The sequence below is a fragment of the Canis aureus genome, chromosome 31 (assembly GCF_053574225.1).
Source record: "Canis aureus isolate CA01 chromosome 31, VMU_Caureus_v.1.0, whole genome shotgun sequence".
NCBI lineage: Eukaryota > Metazoa > Chordata > Mammalia > Carnivora > Canidae > Canis > Canis aureus.
Genome location: NC_135641.1, coordinates 36,005,898 through 36,030,705, shown reverse-complemented (window position 1 = coordinate 36,030,705; position 24,808 = coordinate 36,005,898).

Here is a 24,808-nt window from a genome sequence, read left to right as displayed (position 1 = left end):
CATTATTTCAGACCTTAAACATAATTAAATGTCAGAAAATGTCATATGAGTTTTGTTTCAGTAATTATTTGTTAATTATTCTACCAGGGTACTTAAAAATTCTTTAGATAGCATACTCTCTGCTTCAAGATCCTTAAACTTTGGTAAGTATGATCATTAAATGAGCTTCTGGTCTTCCTTTAGGATTGTTATTTTCTGGTTCTTTAAACACAGAAGAACAGCTTGAGCATGACCAAATATCCAAATACACAAGGTATATTAGAGTACCCTGCCTCTTCTATCTACTCCTTTCTAGATAGAAAATGACAAATGAAATGAATCTAATAAAGTGAAAAATGATCTCTGTTCATCTGTTTATCTGTCTGTCTTTCTGCCTAAGCACCTATATAAGAAGACTTGTAAATTCAGGATCATGAAAAGTTGGGTTCTGAACATTAATATTTTTTGGATAATGCTGAAAATAGCCTTAAATGTTGCCAAATTGAGCAATCATTTATTTGTGTAATTTAAGGTATCAGAGGGGCCGCCTGACTCTCCTAATACTCCTGTTGTTTGAATTCCTTTTATAACGGTATTGTTTATTCTGCACAGTAAGGCCAGAGACAAAATTCAAATGCATCTATGAAAAAGAAAAACTTGGTTTAAATCCACACTAACATACAAGTGATTGACATGTGACCCTTTCCTGATGGATTTTGATAAGTGAGTATTTGAGTTATTTGGTGAGAGAGCATCAAAGAGGAAGGATACAGAGGATGAAATTTTGCCTTGAGACAACGCTACATATATTTCATATACAAAAATATGTATGTATATATACAAAAATATGTCACTTACAGTTGTGCAATTTTAGAAGACTAAGTTTTCCCAATTCTACCTTCACTCCTACTACCTTGATTTGGGCCATTGTCACCTCTCCACTATGGTTGAAAAACTCAGTTCAGTCAGCATAAGAATCTCCTGATTTAAGGGTGCTACCCTATAGATTTTGATACAGGAGTGATAGGATGAACCCAGAATCCTGTGATATTTTTTGTCTTCCCACGTGACTCTGCTGCATTTTTAAGGGTCATTAATTCCCTAAAGCCTCAAAATCATTTGCTTTATCCTCCATGATGAGGGCATTCAGAAGAACAAATCTCACCTAATCGCCATCCTTGAGATCAGAATTATCTTACAGTTCTTTGACCATCTGGCTTCAACTATCCCAGCCCCTCCATACATCTTACCAAAGTTACTCCCTCCAAGCCAGGCTTAACTATTCATGTTTTCCAAGTTCTCCAAGCTCTTTTATGCTCATCTGAAACCAGTATCCCACAAGTTGTATTGTTTCTCAGCTCCAATCCACTTCTCACCCTGCTTTGTGAGATTTGACTCCTTTTTTTCCCATGGCAAGTTGGTGCAATGTAAGGCTTTGTCAATAAATGATGCAGGAAAACCACTGCAAGGTCCTAAGAAGGAAATTGGTCTGAGGGATATTTTACCTCACACCTCCACAGCTGCTAGAGGCTGGCATACACCCAGTGATACTCACTCTCCATCCTCTGGACCAAGTCTTCCAGCAGGTACCCCAGTGAGCATCTCAGCCATATAGCCCTGATTCTTGTGGATCAATTCTGGTTTGCCCTCATGCTCTAGCAGGTTTCTTAGCCCCATAAGAGGTTGCTCCTCAAACCAACCTCAGCCCCTATCTTCTGGCATATTTCTTTATGTCAGCGAGTTGCTTGTCCACACTGTCCAATGAGGTCTGACTCAGCCTGGGTTGTGTTAGGAAATCAGGGTGGTGCACTTTTTCAAATTTGTTCCCCCTTTGCAAAGGTATATTCTTCCTCAGTCTTACAGGTAGTAGCTATTTTCTGTGTTTGCTACTTTTTATACTTTTTTTGAGTTCTCTTTTTCCTCTTTCAGTCATATTTAGTGGTGAACAATTCTTTATATTTTCCTATTCAGATTAACCAGTGTGGTTTCTGTCTCTTGATTAGACTCTGATGAATACACTTTGTTTTTTGCCTGGTATCTTTTCCCCCTTCTATGCCCATATCCTTCAACAAGTTACAGTATACAATCTCTGCCAGACCTAAACCCCCTCTGTGTTGCTATGGGCCTCAGGCAAAGTTAGTCACTATGTGCATACATACATTTGTAATACTTATCAAAATGTATACTTTGTACTGAAATTACATCTATGCATTCCCTCCTCCTTTACATGTGGCCGCTACTGACTAACATAACAATTTCTTTTTAAATCTGTGCTCCTCCAAAGTTTACATACTAGGTATTTAATAAATATTGTTAGATGAAGAAATACATGTTAAACAGCACACACTAAGGACCAGTGAGTCCCTTAGGTAAGTCATTTTGATCGTAAAGGGACATCACAGCCAACATTACATGTTTTGGAATTTGATGCAACATTCATGATATTTTAGTGACTTTTTAAACAGCATATTATGTATATTTATTTATTCCTTGTGTTATAACATATTTTAAGTGGTCTCAGACCCTCATTTGACAAAGTTCAGTCCTTATTTAAGAAGTTGTTATTACTACTTTTAGTCACATTCTACTTTTTTTAAAAGATAGAAATGAGTAGAGTTAAAGACTAGAACATGTCATTTTTATTTTCTTGGAGCTTCAGGAAATGAGGTATTCAGTACATGTGAATAATATGTATTGTACTTTCAGACCCCAATATGTAGCCAGATCTGTTCTTTCCTCTTCAGATCCATCCAGCACATTTAAATCAATCTATTAATCTTTGAACATCTTTTGATTGCCAGCCATTAACATGTCAAAGCTATGCCAGCTGACCTGAATTCAGGGAAAAACAGAAAGATCCAGTTATTGTGATTAAATTGGTTGGTTGAAGTTTTATATCAGTGGGAATCAGTGGAACTAAATTGAATCATAATTCCTCTTCTCCATGACCTCTGTCCTTGTCACCCATAAAAACTTTATATTCTAAATCTATATAGAGACTCTGAGGCAAAGTTCAGAGAATAGAATTGTTCACATCACTGTCATTGCAGTGGCAGTTACTCAGCTTCTGCTCCTTCCCCACCAAAAAATAATAATAAAAAAACATAGCACAGAGAAAATGCAATATTTCCACATGACCCTAAGAAGCCCCACAAAGTCTTATAAAGGCAAAGCAATCTATCCTGCTGTCCTAATTATTAGAGAGCTATAAACACCAGTCAAGCTACTCTGTTTAGTTATAAAAGGTTGATATTATAAGGTGTGAAAAGTGTGGAAGGGATATGATTTACAAAATGTTTTCTGAAGCTTTAGTTCAGAGAGTAAGTAAAAGGTGAGCTGGCTCTTTTCTCTTTTAATCTGAATATATTGATCTCTTTTAGTTCAGAAATCAGATTATGGAATTTAACAAAAAAAAATTCTACATAGAGTAAGAAATTAGCCCAAAATGTCTTCAAATAGGTTTTTTTTCTTACAAAATAATAAATCTCAGCAGTAAGGTCTAATATACATCATAATAGAAATGAAGCATGGACAAAGTCTTAAGCAGTGGTTCATAATCTTCATCATACCTTTGGACCAAAATTCATTTTCTCTAACCCTTTGGAGTCTGTGATTAGTTTTGAACCCCTTGATAGCAATGCATTTATTTATAGAAAACCCTGACAACTCACCTCTCAAGGATCAGACTCTTTTAAAAAGACTTCTAACCAGAAGATTTAGGAATTATACAGTTTTGCACTTCAGGTCACCCTGATTCTGCAAAGTCCTAACGTGTGATTTCTCATTATAACTTCGTCTTTGAGGGCAAAAGAACTATAACACTGTGTCTTACTCTCCATTGGGCATTTTTTTTGCAGATTTTCTGAATTGCTAAAAATGCTGGAGAAAAAAATAAAAGGTTTCGTTTCCATCTTTCCTACTATGTCTATGGGCCATATTTTATTCTCTGCCATCTCTCATCTAATTAACTCTGCATAGTTTAGTACTCTTTTGGATTAGGAAAATATTTTGGTCAATTTTGCATACCTTTGAAACACTAAAAATACATATTCCTGAACATAGATCACCATTAAGCTTTATATTAATACAGTAGTGAGCTGGAGTTAACACTTTAGAGGATGTGAGTAGGATTCAAAATGATTTTTTTAAATGGTCTGAAAGTATCAACATTAATCAATAGCTTTAAAAATAAGACAGCACTAAAAATTTTAATTTTTTTTTTATTTATTTGTGATAGTCACAGAGAGAGAGAGAGAATGAGGCAGAGACACAGGCAGAGGGAGAAGCAGCCTCCATGCACCGGGAGCCCGACGTGGGATTCGATCCCGGGTCTCCAGGATCGCGCCCTGGGCCAAAGGCAGGCGCCAAACCGCTGCGCCACCCAGGGATCCCTAAACATTTTAAATACATTGCCTTTTATAAAAGCTATGACACAAATGTTTAATTGTCTTGCAATAACAACCTCTAAAGGGAAAAGGAAAAATTAAGTCACTGCTATTACACAGCATACAATATCTTAGTTAATTATCCATCATATCAGTTAAGAGGGAAAAAAGTATATGCCATTCCATTGAAAACCTAAATAAATTCATCTCTACTTTCTCTCTTTTCCCATTCTCAAAAAAAGGACTGTAAGCTTCTTGTGGTAGGTAGGGTAATGGCAACCCAAAGATGTCCACATTCTAATCCATTGGATCAGTGAAGAATATCTTATGTGGCAAAGGGCAGTTAAGCTGCAGATGGAATTAAAATTGTTAATCAGATGACCTTAAATTGGGAAATTATCCTGGATTATCCAAGTGAACCAAGTATAATCATAAGGGTCATTAAATGTGTAAAGGAAGGAAGAATAGAGTCCAGAGGATGATGGGACTGTGGAAGAATGATCAGGATACAACTTTGCTGGTTTTGAAAATGGAGAAAGGGAGCTTGAATTTAGCCAATCGAGACCCACATTAGATTCCTAACTTAAAGAATTATAATGCAAAATGAAGTTATATTGTTTTAAAGTTACTAGTTTTGTAGTAATTTGTTGTAACAGCAGAAGGAAACTAATACACTTCTCAAAGTGAAGTTTTGTCTTCTTTGCTTCTCTCCATGATAGTAGCTAATCCTGTGCCTAGCACAATCTAACACTAACGTTAGTAGATTCCTACTGTAAATACTATAATTATAGTTCTTTAAACCAGTAAATATTTACTTAACACCTATTTTGTCATGCAAGGAATTCTGTTATACTCTGGGGGACATGATGATATTAATCAGACACAAGGATTTATATCAATGTGGGTCAGCACGTGTAAGCTACCAGGAAAATAGATTTGAACTTTCAGTATCTCACATTTTGAATTTAAAGGTTTTTTTTAAAAAAAAAAAATTGAAAATAGAAAATTGCTTAGTTGGCTTTTGGCATATTATGGTAAATACTAGCATATATCTAAAAATGCTCATCTAGAATAGCTATGTAATGGACCATTATTGGTTTTGCCTTCTCTAGCAGTTTGCTAGGGCTGCTATAACAAAGTACGATCAACTGGATGGCTTAAACAGAAATTTATGGTCTCAAAGTCATGCAAGGCGGGAGTTGAAGATCAAGTTATAAGCAGAGTTGGTTCCTTTCAAGGGCTATGAAAGATAATCTGTTCCATGTCTCTCACCTGGCTTTTGGTGGTTTCCTGGGAAAATTTGTCACTCCTTAGCTTATAGAAGAATCAGCCTACTCTGTGAGTTTATCATCACATGACACTCTCCATGTATGAATATCTTTCTGTCATAGTTCCCTCTTTTTATAAGGACTCCAGTCAAGGGTTGTCTAGGTGGCTCAGTTGGTTAAACGTCGGCCTTCAGCACAGGTCATGATACCAGGGTCCTGTGATCAAGAGCCCTGCATTGGGCTCCATGCTTAGTGAGGAGACTACTTGCCCTTATCCCTCTATTCCTCCCCCTGCTCATGCTCTTTCTCTCAAATAAAATCATTAAAAAATAAATAAAACAAAATGACCAGCCATAATGGATTAATACCCAACTAATGACTTAATCTTAACTTTATTCATGTCTGCAGTAATTCTATTGCCAAATAAGGACACATTTTCAGGACTTCAGTGCATGAATTTTGGAAGGGACAAAATTCAACCTGTTACACCTTCCTTCCCGCAATCCATTCCTCTTACTTCTATCATTAGCTGTCTTTCTTTTTACCCATTTAAGAGGCTTGCATGTGAATGAAAGTTTCCTGCCTCCATAGAAATGGGCATATGATTTAGGCCAGGCTAATCATTGCTGCATCCCCAACCACAGTGATAGTTTTGGAGACTGGAATATTGCCAAGATAAGCTAATAAGCACCATCACTTGAAGTTTTGTTTGAACTGTGGGTAAAGAGATACTCCCGGATGGTTGGTGTTAGAACCAAACCTTTGAAGAGATCTTGACCAATTTCTTTAGCCTACATATGAATAGAGGTTGGCTAATAATGAAACCAACACAGTGGAAATTGGAGCACTGAGAGAGAAAAACAGCATCCTGATACAAGTACTTCTATCCATGTCTGAAGGCTTCCTTTTGAATTCTTCATTTTGTAAATAAATAACTGCTCCTTTGATTTAAACAAGATGATTCAGATTCTGCTATCTAAGACTAAGATGTACTCCACCTAATTTCTTGAATGAGCGTCAGAGGGGAAATCTCAGATACATTGATGATTCCAAAGTGTCAATAACACAAAAACTTACTCAGGTATTTAGCAATGAAACCTCAGTAACAGGATTAAATATGCAAATATTATTTGAAATATCTTATGTAAACATTCTATATACATTTGGGGTTCAGTTTAATCCATTTTCAAATAAAAATGAAATTACATTTCTAAATAAAATGGAGGATTTTGGAGACACTTCAATGTACTATATTTTATTTAATCAGTTATTTTTCCCTTAATTGCTGTAACGGGAAAACTAATACTAACCTAATTCCTTACCATGCCCTATTTTTATATATCAACATAAACACAACCAAGAACTGTGTTTTTCAAAATTGCTTCCCTATATGGTTCTGAGTTATAATTGGCCAATATAAGCACTTATAGTAGATTTGGATAGTGAGATGAAGTAACAGCCATTATTATTAGAAGGTTGTCATAGCCAGATATTGTGACAGATCCACAGGAAACCTTCTGATTGTTATCTTTCCAACTGTTGAATCTGTTATACAACCATGTCCCCAGGTTCATCACTGGATGCTTGAATGCAGATCCACAGAAGCAGTAGATATACAGGAAAAGCAGCTTCCCTTGGATCTTTCTACAAGCTCCCTTTTGAAAATTCACTGCAGGGGCAAGAAGCAACAGCTGCCTCAGATTTCCCTGAGAGTCTTACCTATCTACCCATACCAGTGCTTCCGGCAGGTATTTGTTAACACTTCTCTGACCCTCCTGCACATCCTCCACCAGGTCTTCCCTCGTCGATGTAAGGTCAGCTGTTATCATACATCACCAGTAGTCATCTTACTCATAGTAACTCTGCTTTCCTCACTGAAATCTGACTGATAAATGTACTAAAATTACTATACCTTGAGAAGCCATGTTAAACCTTTACCCTCACACCTTCACTTACTCTCATTGGTTTCTTTTTCTTAATGCTCAGAAGCACAGATGATGGAGCAAATTTGTTGTGGTTTATGTAATAGTTTTATTTAAATATTAATTATCTAAGGGCTATTTTCAGCCCAATGAAAATTCTTTTTTTTTTTTACTTGATATTTAATTCAAAAGGAAAATTAAAGGCAAGAATTTAGACTATAAACACAATGAGGGAGGAGCACCTGGGTGATTCAGTCAGTTAAGCTTCTGAGTCCTGGTTTTGGCGCAGGTCATGATCTTAGGGTAGAGAGATTGAGCCCGGGCTGAGGCTCCTCACTCAGCAGTGAATCTGCTTCTCTCCCACTGCCGCTCCCCCTGCTCTCATGCTCTCTGTGTCTCTCAAACAAACAAACAAATAAATAAATAAATAAATAAATATTTTAAAAAAGTAAACACAATGAGGGTATAGACCTTATTTGTTTTGTGTATTACTTTATTCTTTATACCCACAACAGTATCTAGCATATAATAGAATCTCTGTTAAATATTTTTAGGATGAACCCACCATGTAAATTAGATTTTTATAATGTTAAAATTATTTATTAGATTATATACATTTTAAAAATACAAACCACTCCTACTCCTGACATACCTTTTTTTTTTTGTTTTTCTTGGTGAAGCTCCACCTTATCACTTCAAACAAGGGATTCAAATGTGAGCCTTCATAGTCCGCATATCTGCCATAATTTTATCAAAGTTTGTTTTGTGACTCAAATTGAACTTCACTCAAGTGGCTCAAATTGATTTGTCTCAGCATGTTCAATTGAACAAAAATAACCAAAGCAGTGTATTCTTTTAGATTTTTGTCTAAAGAAAAGGGAATAAATATTTCAAGTTTAGGAGTTTGGAGGTCCAGAGCTATATTAACTTCCATGTGAAAGTAGCCTGTAGGCCATGAAATGAATAATATCACTATACAGAGAAGCAGAGTTTAGAAATCAAACTCTTCTTTGAAGTGTCCAAAAGACTGTTCCTAGTTCTCCTTAAGCCCATCTGTATTCCTACATTTTCTAGTTGAGATGATACACCATTCAGATGAGGTAACTCAGTATATTTGCAATACTTTTCATGTGTTTTGCTTATGTTAATTCCATTTGGGTTTCTTTTTCTTAAAATTAAAGTAATTTGGACCTTTTCTGTTAGAATGGAATAATACGCTATGCTGCAGTAACAAGCAAATCACACTACCTCGGTCTTGACACAGGGCCTGAAGTCTCTCCAGCGCACTTCCCTTTCAGGGAAGTGGTTCAGGTAGTGGTTCAAGTTTTCAGACCATTTCAAACTTATGGTTCAGTATCATCTTAATACATGATCCTCTTGTCACTCCGGCAGCTGAAGTAACGGCACACAGAACTGACAAGAACTGTTAAGTATTTTAAATAAAAGTAGCACACATCACTTATGCTCAAGGCTCATTGAATAAAATCAGTCATATGGTCCCCAAACTGACTACAAGAAAGACTGAAAAATAGAGAAACAAATGGAAAATTCAGTGATCCCGACTATCTCTTACATACAAGGAAAGGGTTAACATCTTTTTTATGTTTATTTCTCTAACAGCTAGTGAAATACTTAACATTTAGTAAATGTTGGGGCACCTGGGTGGCTCAGTGGTTGAGGGTCTGCCTTTGGCTCAGGTCATGATCCTGAGGTCCTGGGATGGAGTCCCATATCAAGCTCCCTGCAGGAGCTTCTCCCTCTGCCTATGTCTCAGCCTCTCTCTGTGTGTGTGTCTCATGAATAAATAAAATCTTTAAAGACATAAAAATGAAAAAATAAAATAAAATTTAGTAAATGTTGATGTTAACTAAGTAACTTCACTGAAATATGTGTAATATAAGGAAAGAAGCTCTCCTTCAATAACCCATTTTAAACATTACACATTTTGAAAAAATTAGTCATTTTTATCTTACACTAAACCTTATGTTTCTGTACATTCACACACATAAATACATCTGCTTCATACACCAGTAATTTCCAGTGAGGAATGAGGGTAAGCAGTATGGGACTTCTCTAGAAAACATGTGTCCAGTCTCTCAGAACAGGGGAGGTTGTACCCTGACAATCCACATTATTGTTTTGATTGGCATGGCTTAGTAAGCCATTGTTATCAAGAAGAGTATGTATTAAGGTATATAATAGCAAACAGGGATGCCTGGGTGGCTCAGTGGTTGAGCATCTGCCTTTGGCTCCGGGATCAAGTCCCATATCGAGCTCTTTGTGTGGAGCGTGCTTCTCCCTCTGCCTATGTCTCTGCCTCTCTCTCTCTCTCTCTGTCATGAACAAATAAATAAAATCTTTTAAAAAATAGGAAACAAATAATAAAGAACTAGTTTATTAGGCTATATATAACCTCATTCCTATAGGAAAATACAAGGAAAATGATGACAATTAAAATGAACATGTACATTTTAAAAATGTTTACAGTTTTAAATATTTTATCACAGAAAAACAATATAAAATGTAAATTTTGAGTGAATAATGCTACAATTTTCATATACTCATTGAGTCTTATGTATTTACTGGAGAATGGAAATTTGTTCGTTCCCGAAACCAAGCATATATTACCCCATTCAAGGCAGAAAAGAAAAAAGCTGTATTCCCAGGAGGTGTCACTTACTAAGAATCTGTTCTCCCTTTTAAGTCTCTATTAAATACAAATTTGAAAAGTTGCTCATTGAGATGCTATATATTTTTCAATAAAAATATTTTATCACTCATTTCTCCATAGAATTTATTTGCATTTAACAAGTTTTAGTATGTCAGGAAAAATATATATTTCCACATTATTGAAAGTTTCTTAAACTTAATTTTTTATGTTTAAAAAATATTTATTTATTTTAGAGAGCAAAAGAGCACAAGTAGGAGGAGGAGCAGAGGGAGAGAATCTTTTAAGCAGACTCCCCACTGAGCATGGAACCCAATGCAGGGCCCTATCCCAGGACCCATGAGATTATGACCTGAGCCAAAACCAAAAATCAGCTGCTCAACTTACTGAGCCACCCAGGCACCCCAAAAATGTCTTAAACTTTAATTGACAGAACTCTACTCTGTGAAAAGATTCTTAATGTTACATATATATCTAAATCCCAAATCTCCCAAGTAAATTGGAAATAATTCATTTCCAAATTATTTTTATACATAGAAATTGACCACTTATGTATTAGAAAATCCATTATATAATATGATTTTATCATAACCATTAAAATGTATTTACAGGTGCATTTCATATACACAAAACATGAATAGATCCAGAGATGGCTCTTTTTAAACTTAAATTTTTGATCAAATATTGCCTATAAATAGACACAAATTAAGTACTTAATCTAAGAGAAACGCTGCTCATTGATGTCTGCTTCAAGATCAAAAAGCAGAAAAGAAAATTGAAGGAAAAACCTCATTTCTTTCATCTGTTAGTGAGATTCAATGATGAGGCTGTTCATAAAATCCCATGGGCTAGTTAGGTCATATCTAATACTTGGGAAGAAGTAATGGCATTTCAGAGACTCCTGCTGCAAGCATCCTCAGGCTTGATATTTACTCATTTACATTTAAGATAATCCAATAGAAATTCCAACTTAATACACAACCTTTGATATTCTTCCATCTTGGCCCAGTGGGCTTATCATTATTTTTCATATTTGAATTCATCTGTGCCTACATATCTCTTGACAACTTGCTATCATTGAAAATTGTCTGCTTAAATGAGATAAGCTGGAAAGAATTGATATGCTAGCCTTCAAATCGAGCCTAGAGATGTGGAAAAGTAAAGCTTTCAGTAACTCATATTCGCTTAACTAGGAAAGATATCAAGCTCCTCTGAATTACTAGGAAATACAGTGAGTGATTTTCTGATCCATAATACTTGCCTACAAGTAATAGAGCACAGACCATATTGTTGAAATTCATCTGTTCAAAGTCTTAAAATTCCAGCTGAATGCAACTACAAAGTGGGGAAGCAAAACAGAAGCTTTGTTCACAAAGTCATCAGGATCGGAGACACTGCACTCTTATCCTAAGGAATCTCCTTGTGGGAGACAGAAAGGGAACGTGGAGCTTCATAGCAGAGCTATAAAGCAGAATCTGAAGTATATTTATGGTTATAATTTGCACAGATCACTTGGTGCTCTAACACCATGCTCTTGATCACAGCATAAATCACACTTTAATTTTAACCTTTGCAGTTCATCAATAGAATCAATATCAAAAATAATTCAGGACTGACATTATTGGTTTACAGGTAAGTTTAACAAGAATGGAGAGGCTTAGTGATATATTAGTTGCCTTGTCAACTCAGGCATAAAGATTCATGACTCTTAACCTATGTTTCCATCACAAACTTAGAGTTATAAATAATGTAAGCAGCTAATCAGGCATAGAAAAGATATATAGCATCATTGAAAATCAGTTATTTGTACTGTTCAGGCTTTAAAAAATGTATCCTATGTAAAGTAATCTAGTGACATAATTCATAAAGGAGTTATGTGCTGACTCGCAACTCATATTCAGTATTTATATTAAAAGTTTTATTAGTTCCATGGTATAGCATTATTTCTTAAGTGTACCAATTTTTTTTAGACAGAATACTTGAACTTAAAATTATATTATGCTTTACACATAACATTAATTGCTAAGATTTAAAGTGAATCCCAAGGTAATAATTTGTAATTTCTTCTCCCTTTTCATACTTAGAAGTTAGTAAAAGAATTTCCAATAGATAATAAAATAAAATTATGCTAACTCAAACTTAAGAGATTGAAAATTATGAAGACGGGGTTGAGGATATTTTCTCTGGATGCATATTACTTTCCAAGGGTGGCAGTAACAAAACAGCATAGACTGGGTGACTTAAACAACAGAAATTAATGTCTCACAGTTCTAGAGGCTAGAAATCCTAGATTAAAGTGTCAGCAGGGCTCATTCCTTCTGAGACCTGTGAGGAGCAATGTGTTCCATTCCCCTCTCCTGGCTTCTGATAGCTTTAGGTATTCTTTGGCTTGTAGAAAGCATCCCTCTTATGTCTTCACGTTGTATTTCCTCTGTGCTCAAATTTTCCCTTTCAATGAGGATGCCACGTGTATTAGATTCAGGCCTGCCCCCACTGACCTCATATTAACTTTATCACCTCTGTAGAGACCTTGTTTCCAAGTAAGGTCACATTCTGAGTACTTGATTTGAGTACTTCAATACAGTTTTTGTAGGATACACAATTTGTGCCTTAACACACTCCAGCGGGCCACTGTATTTCTGGAATGTTCAGTGAAAACATAACTTGGTATGATTATAAATTATAGTCTTTCTGAGGAGAGCAAACAAGAAAATAATTTTGGAATGAAGGGGGTATATTTCACATGGAAAGGAAAACGAAACTTTCCCCAAATTTTATTTCAATAATAATCATCTATGGGAAGGCTGTTAAGATTGCATCACTTAGTCACAGTTTTTGAAAGTTCACTGTTCTATAATTTTTATAGTGCATACCTATTGATATGGTAATAAAAAAAACAGAAATGAAAAAAGAAGGGAGGAAACCATGTGAATCAGCCATAATAGGCTAGTTTATCCAGATGAATCTACCAATTCTAAAAGTTCTGTGGCTTACAGTGACAAAGGTTTATATCTTGTTTTTACAACATGTGAAAAGTGAGTCAGTGGCGGTCCATTTCCACTTCACACATCTAAGGATCCAAGTTATCTAAAGGTCCACTATCTTTTGTCTCTACTAAAGAATCATGAGATTTTTCGTGTTTAATAGTAAGAGGATAGATCACAGAGAATCACACTCCAGCCTTCAAATGCTCTAAATGTTTTTTCCAAATATGACATATGTCTTTTCACATTTTTTGGTTAAAGACACATATCTGTATGCCTGACTTAAGGGAAAGAAGTATAACTCTTCCATGTTTCCAGAAGAAGTAGAATACAAATATTGATATGAGTGTTAAAATTATCTACTATATCATGTTAATAAAAATTTTACTTTGGAGGTTAAAAAGATATACGTATTGCACTTTGTGATAGTAGTTTTCATAAAAGTTCCAGGTTCAAATTGCTTCCTATAAAAACCCTACCTGACTATTCCAACAATCAAGATTTGGTTATTAGCTATCCTGAGGTCCTAAAAAACCTACTTTCCTCCTAGTTCCATGTGCAGTTATATCTTCTAGACCGTCTCTCCCATGAACTTCGAACTCCTTAAAGGCAGTGAATATGTGTTATTATCCTTAGAGTAATTAGTACCTAATATGGTGTCTAACACATGGCATACAGTAAATCTTTTTTCAGTGAAGCAATTGATTTACTTTCAGGTCTTCCACATGATACTTAAACTTTTGTTTATGTGAATTTAGTTTATAAAATGGTAAAATGGACATAATAATGTGCTAAATGTGTATGTGTGTGTGTATCAAACAAAATAATGCATGTTAAATGTTACAACAGTTAAGGTTTTATGTGGGTTTATAGTAATTTCTTTTCTCAGTGATACTTTCTCAGACTTCAGAATCCATCAGACTCTCTACATTAGGACTTATCCTTATTTTTCTAATTTGTTCTCAATGAAGAACTGAATTTGCCCTAAATTCAGGTCTAAAAGATGAAGTGCTATTACCTTTTGGCCTGAACTTTCAAGTTCCCTGGCCACAGATTTCCCTCTGTGGGGGCCACAGATTTCTCCCCTCCTTGTAGAAAATCCTCTCTGGTCCTTTGATTTGAGCTTCACTACCTGTGGCCTGCTTCAACAAAAGTATCTTTTTCCATATCCTTCCTTGTGCACTTGGACTGATCTGACAAAACATAAATTTGAATATCTTTCCTTGACATTTGTCTGAGTGCCTGCATATAGTTTGGGGGTTCTATTCTCAGGTTTTCCTAATTTTCGCCATCTAATGGAATTTTATGTGGCTGAGTGTGGTCCATTCCAAGAAAGAGTCTACCAAAACTTAACTTTAAAATTGTACCTAAAACTCAACATTATCCTTTCTCTTTGAATAAATGGAGAAACATATGGGAAGTATGCTGAAGTGTAAAGTGGCTTTGAAGAAAAAGTAAAGAGCACATGGCTAGTCAAGTGTCTAATATTTCTTTCAGGAAAAGACTGGAAAACAGAAACATGAAAGGACTACCTTCCTGGAATATACTATTTCATGATGCACTGGAATGTGTCTGACATACTGGTGTTCAATAGGGAATCATTGCATAAATGATTAATTAATCATCATATTAAATGAATGAATTGGCTGAATAATTCATACCCATTTATGAAAGATGGCTACCTCTGATATACTGTGCATATGAAGTTATTAAAGAATTGGAAACAAGATACTTGAGAACCTAACTCAAATACTACTTAGGCTAGGATTTTTGAAAGGAAGAAAAGGACATTGATAAGATGCCTATAGAGAGATACAGATCTAATTCCCTCCACTCAGAAAGGAGGAACAACTCTCAAATAAACATTTCCAGGGCAACCCTCAGTTTCTTTTCCCAGAGTAAATAGGAAAGAGAGTAAGTGTTCATAAGTAAACACAGCATCATTTCAGAGAACTACTTAACTCAATAAAGAAAAAAAAGAAAAGAAACTCTTCTCATAGTTGGTAAATTCACATTAATTCACTTCAGAAAGAGAGAAATACTTTTGCATCACAAATAAAAATGACGGTTTTAAAAGAAAATGCCAGTTAAAGTTAATGTTACCCTAATGTAACCTGACATTCAACCAACAAACCAAAGGATCTGAGAGCAAAATATTTTCCTGTTTGATGGACTGATGCTGGTGGAAAAGAAAGAAATGGAATAATTCTTAATGCCCTAAGTGATTCTTTCCTGGAGTACATAAAGGGCAATAAAAGACAAAATGAGTCAAAGGATTCAGAACTGTAGGAAGTTAGGTCATGCTAAATTATGTTGAGAGCAGATCTCATGAACAGAAAAAAAGCAACAAGAAAAATAATAATAGTAAGATATGATATTTATTTGAAGTTCAGGGTAAAAAATAATTCAATCCAATATAATTCTCAAAACATCACTGCAATATATATGGTAGTATTATATTCACTACTTCTTAGAGTAGAAATCCAAGACTTCTGGTGCTTCTAGAAGGAGTGATGCTCCGCCCTAGTTTACTCAGAAATGTAGTAGTTTATGCTTGCTTTTGCGAAAGTGTACACTAGGTATAAAATACTTGGGAAATGGAGGTTGAACAATCTAGCTGTAGAAAGAGAATTATGAATGTCTTTGCCAAAATGGTTGCCATTTTCCGTAGTTTAAATTAGGGAGTGGATCTAGGATTTATGAGACCAAAAATCTATAAAATGATGAAGACTTTTCTATAAAAGTAAAACATTATGAAAACAAAATTAAGTACAAAATAATTTTATATTAGAAAATAAGTTCTAACATCTTCCCAAATCTAGAAACATTATGTAATAGTTATTAATTTACTATGATGCATTTTTGCATTAATCTTTTTTTATTCCAATGTAACAATTTTGGATAAACACAGAAATGAGCATACAAAGTTAATTCCAAATTATAGGATACACTGGAATATTTCAAATATCTTTTTAAATTATTACTATGTTGTTCTGGGCTATATAACTTTAAAAAATTATTTATTTATTCATGAGAGACAGAGATTGGCAGAGACATAGGCAGAGGGAGAAGCAGGCTTTCCACAGGGATCCTGATGGGGCACTCGATCCTGGGAACCTGGGATCACACCCTGAGCCAAAAGCAGACCTCAAGCACTTAGCCACCCAGGCATCCCTGGGCTGCATAACTTTTTAATCAATTAATCTTATGCTACCTACATTAACTTCTTGACAAATACATGTAGGAGATTAGTCATTGGGGAGTACTTCTTTCTTCAAACCGTATTTCATACATGGTGGCATTTTGGCAAATTGTTCATCTGGAATAGGCAGTCTGAATCACAAAGGATGCATTAGATATACTAAGGCATGATCTGATATGTTGAGATGAAAAACTCCTGAAACTCTATGCACAGATAGGCTTGCTGTGTATAGAGACCCTTCTGTTTTTTTTCTCTAAAACACAATCTTATTAGGCTTTATTTTTTGTAAGTGTGTGTGTGTGTGTGTGTGTGTGTGAAATTATGGCTGCATACTTTATATTAAGTGTATATTCCTGTATAATAACTAAAATATACACAAAAGGGACTCCATGCCATGTGAATATAGTTCAGTACACCTTAACTGAATGTACTTTAAGTGAAAATTATGCTGGTTCTCAGAAAAATATGTAACTACTCTAACATGACCCAACAAGCGGGGGGGAAAAAAAGGTAACAAGTGGGAATCAAGTAGAGATAGATTTTAACATATGGTGGTTAAAATCCCCTATTTCTGCAATTTTAAAAGAATTATGAATACACTGCTAGAACTACTTTCAAGACATTGGAAGAGTTTGGTGCAATTGAAGAAACTTTAAGCTTAAGTTTCATTTGTGTCGTGGGGAATTTGCCACTGAAATAAATCTGCAATTCTTATTAAATTCTACATGTTGTCAAAATATCAATTGTACCAAGGTTGAAAAAAATCTGATTTTATTGGATAAATTTATAATCTTTAACAGAATTGAGTAAAATTTAAGGGCTATGATTTTGAACCATCTAGTGAGCATCCAGAATAATAATGCATAGATAATTTATTTCACAAATGTTACCCTATACAAATATCTGTCAAAGATAAATTTTCCAACTGGATAAAGGTAGTAATTCTGAAAATACTTAACGCTGAAATATTGGCACATTAATATATAAAAATTAGAATTGATAACTATCTCCAATTTTGCAATAATTTCTTGAGCTTTATTTTTTTTAAGATTTTATTTATTTATTCACTAGAGACATTATTTAGTCACAGAGAGAGAGAGAAAGAGAGAGAGAGAGGCAGAGACACAGGCAGAGGGAGAAGCAGGCTCCATGCAGGGAGCCCGACGTGGGACTAGATCCTGGATCTCCAGGGTCACGCCTTGGGCGGAAGGCAGGTGCTAAACCGCTGAGCCACCCAGGGATCCCCAATTTCTTGAGCTTTATATATCAGATTATCTCCTTAGGAAGTATACAGAGGGCAGCCTGGGTGCCACCATAGACTAGTTTTTAAATCTTCCAAACATTATACTATTATCATTCCTCAAAATAACTCCTTCAGTGTCATTACATGTATCTTTATTGACCTGTTGAACCTGCAATAATACAGTAGCCACTAATCACATGTTACTTTTGAGTGCTTGAAATGTGGGCCGTGCAAATTGAGATGTATGAAAAAAATGGAATATAAAATATATCAGTAAATTTTTATATTCTGAGATAATATTTTGCATGTAGTAATATAGAATTTAAATTGATTTAGCTGTTTATTTTTTTAAAGTTATCCCTGGGAAATTTTAAATTACCTATGTGATGTTTAATATATTTCTACTGAATACTGATGCACTAAACACTACATTCAAAACAAAAACAATAATGACAACTTTTAAAATTAATTAAAAGTTACTCACTGTCTTGCAAACCTTGGGCCATATTTACAATTTATAATATCGAGAGGAGTAGCTTTCTATTTTTTCTTATTTTTTAATCGATAATACAGATCATCTTCGTTCCAAATTATGGCTTCAGTGAGGGTTGTGAAGTTTTTTAGCCAGTGGGTGTCTCTGAAGTCTACATCCACTCACTTGCAGCTGACTTTGAATCAAGAAATAAAGAAGAAAATAAGATTCCCCGTTGCCTTTCTCCCCACTCTCCTAGGCTTCAGCTCAGGCATTTCATTTGTGGGAATGGATCCCAGTTGCCTCAAGGTAAGGACTATCTGTGGGCAACACAATAAATTGAACCATATTGGATAAAGTCAGCATGCCATTAGCTTGCTTATTGCCTGCAGAAATTGCAAGTTTTACTGAAAAGGAGATTTACATTTTAATTTGGAGTCTCTTGGTCCCAAAGCACACACATAGTTCCTGTCAAGAATCCTGCCTCTGCAAAGAGATATTAGTAAAAATAGCAGATCACAAAAGACAAGAATGCTGAAAATTTTGGTTCAACTGGTATTCCTTGAGGGAAACTTGATACAGCTAACTTAATCCATAAATGGAGGCTTCTATTTTGTTTCTATGTAGAGAGGTTTGAGAAAGGAGAATAAAATAAAATTGCGATTTGTGTTATGTGCTACATACTATCCTATTTAAATTAATTAATCTAAATTAATCTTTAGGACAGTCCTGTGATGAATATATTTGTTAGAGAAAGTCATTGAGAAGACATGACTACCAGTTGACCCCTGTTCTGGACTCAGGCAATCAGAGGCTCCTGACCCCCTCCCCTGTCCTTGGAATATGCACTCCACTTGTTTTCCCCTACTCACGGAGCTTCCCCAAGGAGATAGCCTTAAGACAGTGATGTGTTGTTGAGACCATCTGGATGGTATGAGTGACAACTCAGTTAAGACCTCTATTTAAAATTTGAGACTTGGGATCCCTGGGTGGCTCAGTGGTTTAGTGCCTGCCTTTGGCCCAGGACGTGACCCTGGAGTCCTGGGATCGAGTCCCACGTCGGGCTCCCTGCATGGAGACTGCTTCTCCCTCTGCCTGTGTCTCTGACCGCCCCGCCCCCGTGTCTATCATGAATAAATAAATAAAATCTTTAAAAAAAATAAAATAAAATTTGAGACTTAGTGGGAGGATGTGGAGCTCTCTTCCTGTGGCCATCTAAGACAAGCCTCCTATGTAAGTTCCCATGCTTATTAAACTGGCCACTTACTATTCTTGTGTGGCCTGCTTTTTTTTTTTTTTTTTTTGGTCTCCCTATGCCCTTGCTGGAGCCTGGCTTCAGATTCTACCCAGACACTCCAGAGGGGGTTAAAACCAAGGATATCATTATCTCTATTTTAGAGAAAATAATATGAGGTGACCTTCATGCCTTGATTACCCTTCTAGCTAATAAGAAACTCATTTTCCCTTTTACAAACTCATTTCTTTCAATAATAGTATTATTCTTAGGATAAAATGGACATTGTCTCCTAAAATAGAAGGAATATATTTGACAGAATAAACATTTTTTTTTTTCCCTGCAGTCCTGTGCTTGCTTTATTCATCTTTTAACCAGAGCAAATTGGATTGGCTTCCAAGGGAAACTCTCAGGGGAGGCTAATTGACCCGTACCTTTCTGCCGTATAACTTTTCTACTGAGGAGTTGCAGACAATGATCCCATACCCCAAAACTCTTTCTGATATTATCATGCTTCCCTATGGAGTTTATCCAGCAAAAATGAACCTACCTGGCCTCTTTCTATTATTAAGTCACTTTGATCAAGACCAGCTTTGACTGATTCTCTCTTAGTAGTTTTCTTTTTCATTTTTTTAAAGATTTTATTTATTTATTCATGAGAGATAGAGAGAGAGACACAGGCAGAGGGAGAAGCAGGCTCCATGCTGGGAGCCCGAAGTGGGACTCAATCCTGGGACTCTAGGATCATGCCCTGGACCAAAGGCAGACACTCAACCTCTGAGCCACCCAGGCATCCCTATCTAGTACTTTTCATTTTGTCTTTTGTAATTGATTAACCAATCCCCAAAATAGATCAACTTAATAAATGGAACAAATTTTGCTTAAAAACACAATCAAAATGTGATAAATATATAAGGAGTGAACATTAAAATAATTAAATGCATATTGAATCACTAAGTGATTCTGGGTCACTAAGTGATACTGGGAAAACAGCTCATCACTGGTTTGGTGCTAGGAATGGCATTAGCCCAAACCACCAAACGATGCAATTAAAACTTTCACCAACTGGGTGACGGGCACTGAGGGAAGCACTTGGCGGGATAAACACTAGGTGTTATGCTATATGTTGGCAAGTTGAACTCCAATAAACATTTAAAAAAATTGAACATAAAAAAATTTAAAAAAAAACTTTCATCAGATGCTAGAATACCATCCTAGATGACCTTCAAGTTTAATTGACAACAGTATCTATGTTTTTAACTAGAATATTCTTAATTTTCTGATCTATGTTAATCTTGTTCCATTTCTGTGATGTTAACCAACATACCCAATGTTGATGAATATCAGTTTTATTACTTTAAAACGGGAATACTAATGACTTATGGGACCATTTGATAATTAATAAAAGAATGAACATGTAGAACCACAGTACTCTGTCAATAATTATTGGTTTTATTTCCTTATCAATATCAATCCATGCTTCTTCCTCCATCCCATAATTTGCAATTGCCAATTTATATTAATTCTTCAGTTTATACAAAGGTGTACATATATCTGTTCATAAGGTTATTTCCTAAACAAGAAATATTTAGTATGTGCTAGTAAAGAGGCATTTCTCAAACTATGAAGATCATACCTTTTAAATCTATTTACATACAATATTGGTTAATATTTACTGTACCCAACATACAGCAACATACCTCCCCATCTTCGGTGATATACAGTTAAAACATTCAACCTCTTTATATGAAATCTTAGGTTTCTACATGGATAAAATATTAAATATTAAATTTGAAATATTTAAAATGATGGATAAAATCATATTAGTAATGTTAGACACCACAGCCATATTATTTAAGGTGTTGTTTTGATGTCAGAAGGAAGACCTAGATCCAAATCCTGCATAACCTATTTAGTAGCTATATGCTATTGATTAACTGCTTTAGATATTTAAGCCTTAGTTTTCCCAAGTGTAAAATGGGGCTAATTAATGACAATTACAATTTATGAATTGCTTATGATGTGCGAAGTATCATTTAATCCTCACCAGAGTCTTAATGGTGCGTATTACCACTTTCATGTTATTGATGAGATAACGAACACATATATAGAGGTAGAGAATAAGATCACAAAGCTTGGGAAACCTGGGTGACGCAGCGGTTTGGCGCCTGCCTTTGGCCCAGGGCGCGATCCTGGAGACCCAGGATCGAATCCCACGTCGGGCTCCCGGTGCATGGAGCCTGCTTTTCCCTCTGCCTGTGTCTCTGCCTCTCTCTCTCTCTCTCTGTCTCTCTCTCTCTCTGTGACTATCATAAATAAATAAAAACTAAAAAAAAAAAAAAAAGATCACAAAGCTTATTATTGACTGGTAGAGAAGAAAATAGAACATATGTGTCTGATTCTAAAGCTAATCCAGTTAACCACTCTGATGATGTCTATAGCATTGGCTTGGTTTGAGTATAACATGAAATCACATATATAAAGAGTTTAGCATCATCTCTGGTACACAGTAAAAACTCCAGGTATAATAATACTGATCATGATTGTAGTTACCATCATCAATGTAGGATTGTGTAAAGAGCAAAATAAATCAGAATGAGAACAATGCTACATGTTTGTAGCCTTGGGAACACAGCACAAGGCAGAGATTAATAGAATGGCATTTTACTAGATTATGTACAAATCAGCTCTGAGCCCTTCTATTGAACTATACTTGATTGCAAACTACAAGCTATGACCAAGTTTTATTGTAGCTAACATAAGATCTTTTATTACTTTTCAAGCATAATCATCCCTCCTTGCACTTAGTTCTAAAAACATACCTTATGCCTTCCCCCATATAGTCACTTAAATTAGTCACAAAGTATTTAATTGTATTCTAAAGTCTGAGAATAATTGAAGAAATTATAATACTCCCTTGTTTTTTTAGTGTCTATAACATTATCTTCATGTTAGAATTTATTCTACCAAACTAACAGTGAAATATGCAATTTACCTGGAAAAGAATTCTCAGAATGGCATTTAAGTTATCCTGCAGATACAAGAAATCCCATACTTCATTAACACACCAAAGAGAACATATAATCAGCTTCTTAGTGAACAACTCCAATAATATTAAATAATTCCCTGGCTCATAATTCAGTGGAGGTACAATGGAGCTATAATTCACATTTTAAAATCCCAAATAGCTTCCTGCTTCTACATAAAAGTGTCATGTAAACCAGCATCATTGTTAATAAACAGCAAAGCCAGAGGTCCCTGACTGTGCGATATATCAAAATCAGTTCTTTTCACTTTTTTCTTCTCTGAAGAAGCTTAACAATATAGAATGTGTGAAAATTATTCTCAGCTTGTGCGTGATGTTCTTTATTAATGTACTCTATAGATACAATGGTTGGGCCCTGTTATCAAGCTGATGTCTGAGGACTAGGACACAACTGGTATTCTCAAAACTATGGTGAGAAATTTTTCATTACTTTAAACCCTATACACAGAATTTATACATCATCTGTCTTTACCTAAACTACCATCAAACTCTGAAAAGTAACATAATGGGGGTTTGCTATAATAAATATATTTGTGCAATTTTCCACACTCTTGCAGTTTGCAAGAAACAGAATCATTCCCTTTACTTCTAGAATTGCAGGTTAATTATATGAATACACATAGTTACAAGAAGAGCAGAAAACTTGACCCTTTGTTTAAGATTCTTGGTCTGTAATGTCATTATAACACACTGCAGTAGTTCTAGCATGTTGATAACAATTCTATCGGTTAAATTCTAGAGAACAGTGGTTCCCACAGGAGCTTGAAATTTTTATTGCAAACTTAGTATCCACCATTTACTAACCTGCAAGACAAAAGACAATACGATTAGTTAAATTTGACTATTAGCATATTTTTTTTGTCAATTTTCTTTAACCAGACCATTTCTTGGGCTAATAACAAATGTGTGTGCACGCGCGCGCGCACACACACACACACACACATTGACGAGCATACATACATATATTATCAATCTAATTTTTGTTAAAATTAGTTGTGACCTAGTAATAGAGCCTTACTTACTCTAGAATCTAGTTTATATGTATGTAAATACAAACCTAAAGTACACCCTCTTGAGGATGTTATAAAAGCAGTTACGCTCAGAAGGAATGAAAAACCAAGAGCAAATGAAGAAAACAAACTAGACCCCTTTCTAGATCACTGTCAACTTCTGAAGCCTTAACTCTAAAATACTTTTTAAAAAATATGTAATGTTCTAATATAATGTAATGTGTCCATTCTAGTTCATTACTGTATCTGTTCATACACAGTAATTCTAGTAAATGAGAATTTTTAAATGTCTTTTGTAATAAAACTTAATGACCTTAAGGATTATCCCTCATTCATGAATAACAAGGCTGTTAAAATATAAAAGGGCCTTGCCAGAAGTTACCGAAATAAAGAAACAATCTTCTTGGTGGCATGAAAATGTTCATTTTTCCAACTCAGATTTGTTTTGCTCCACTATGAATCTTAACAGTTTTTATTTCATTCTGCTTACTCTTTTTCTTATGAAGCAACAAAATATAAATGAAAATCCATAGCACTAAGTGTATAGGTCCTCATGAAAAAACAAATTGAAGATACTTTAAATTGCTTCTTTTAGGGAAAAGAAATATTTGCCTTGTCACCCACCATAATTTTTACAGATCATATTAAATAAAATTATTCACTGATTTATTTTATATTAAACACAATGAAATTACTCAGTTAATTAGAGGGAGAATTTAAAATAATTTCTACTATATTACACCTAAACTTTAATTAAAAAAATGTGTCAGTTTTTTTTTTTTTAATTCAGGGAACATACTGCAGATAAAATGTATAACCAAAAATATGTCACATTTTGCAAAATATGTTTTTACTTCAATAAGAACTACAAATAATATCTTATAAGTATATTTACATATGATAAATTAGAAGAAATAAAAATGATAGAAATTAATGGTCTGCAAAACATCTCTGTTTCGGTAAGAGTGTGGAAATCATTTTAGGCTGATTTCTCTCTTAAATGATTGAGTCTTTCATTTAAGAATTTTTCTTTGTTTAAAAGAGTCATCATCTCATATTGAGTCATGTGGGGTTACCTATTTTGAACAGAACAAAAATATTTCCAAGCTATACAATGTTCATTTACTTATTCAAACATCCATTTATTGATTCAGATAGTATTTGTTTTAAAACTTATCTCCTAAATGCAAGTCACTAAAATAAATATTGGGGTTAGAAGATATACTAGACTAAAATCCTTTTAAAGCCTTAATGTCATTTAGCCTTCTTATACATATTCATCAGGCTTTTGTCTAAATTTGTAAAAATATCAGTCTTAAAATATAACACATTTGTTAACACTATGATAAGATTTTGTTTGAAAGTTGACTATTTGTAATTGATGAATTAATATGA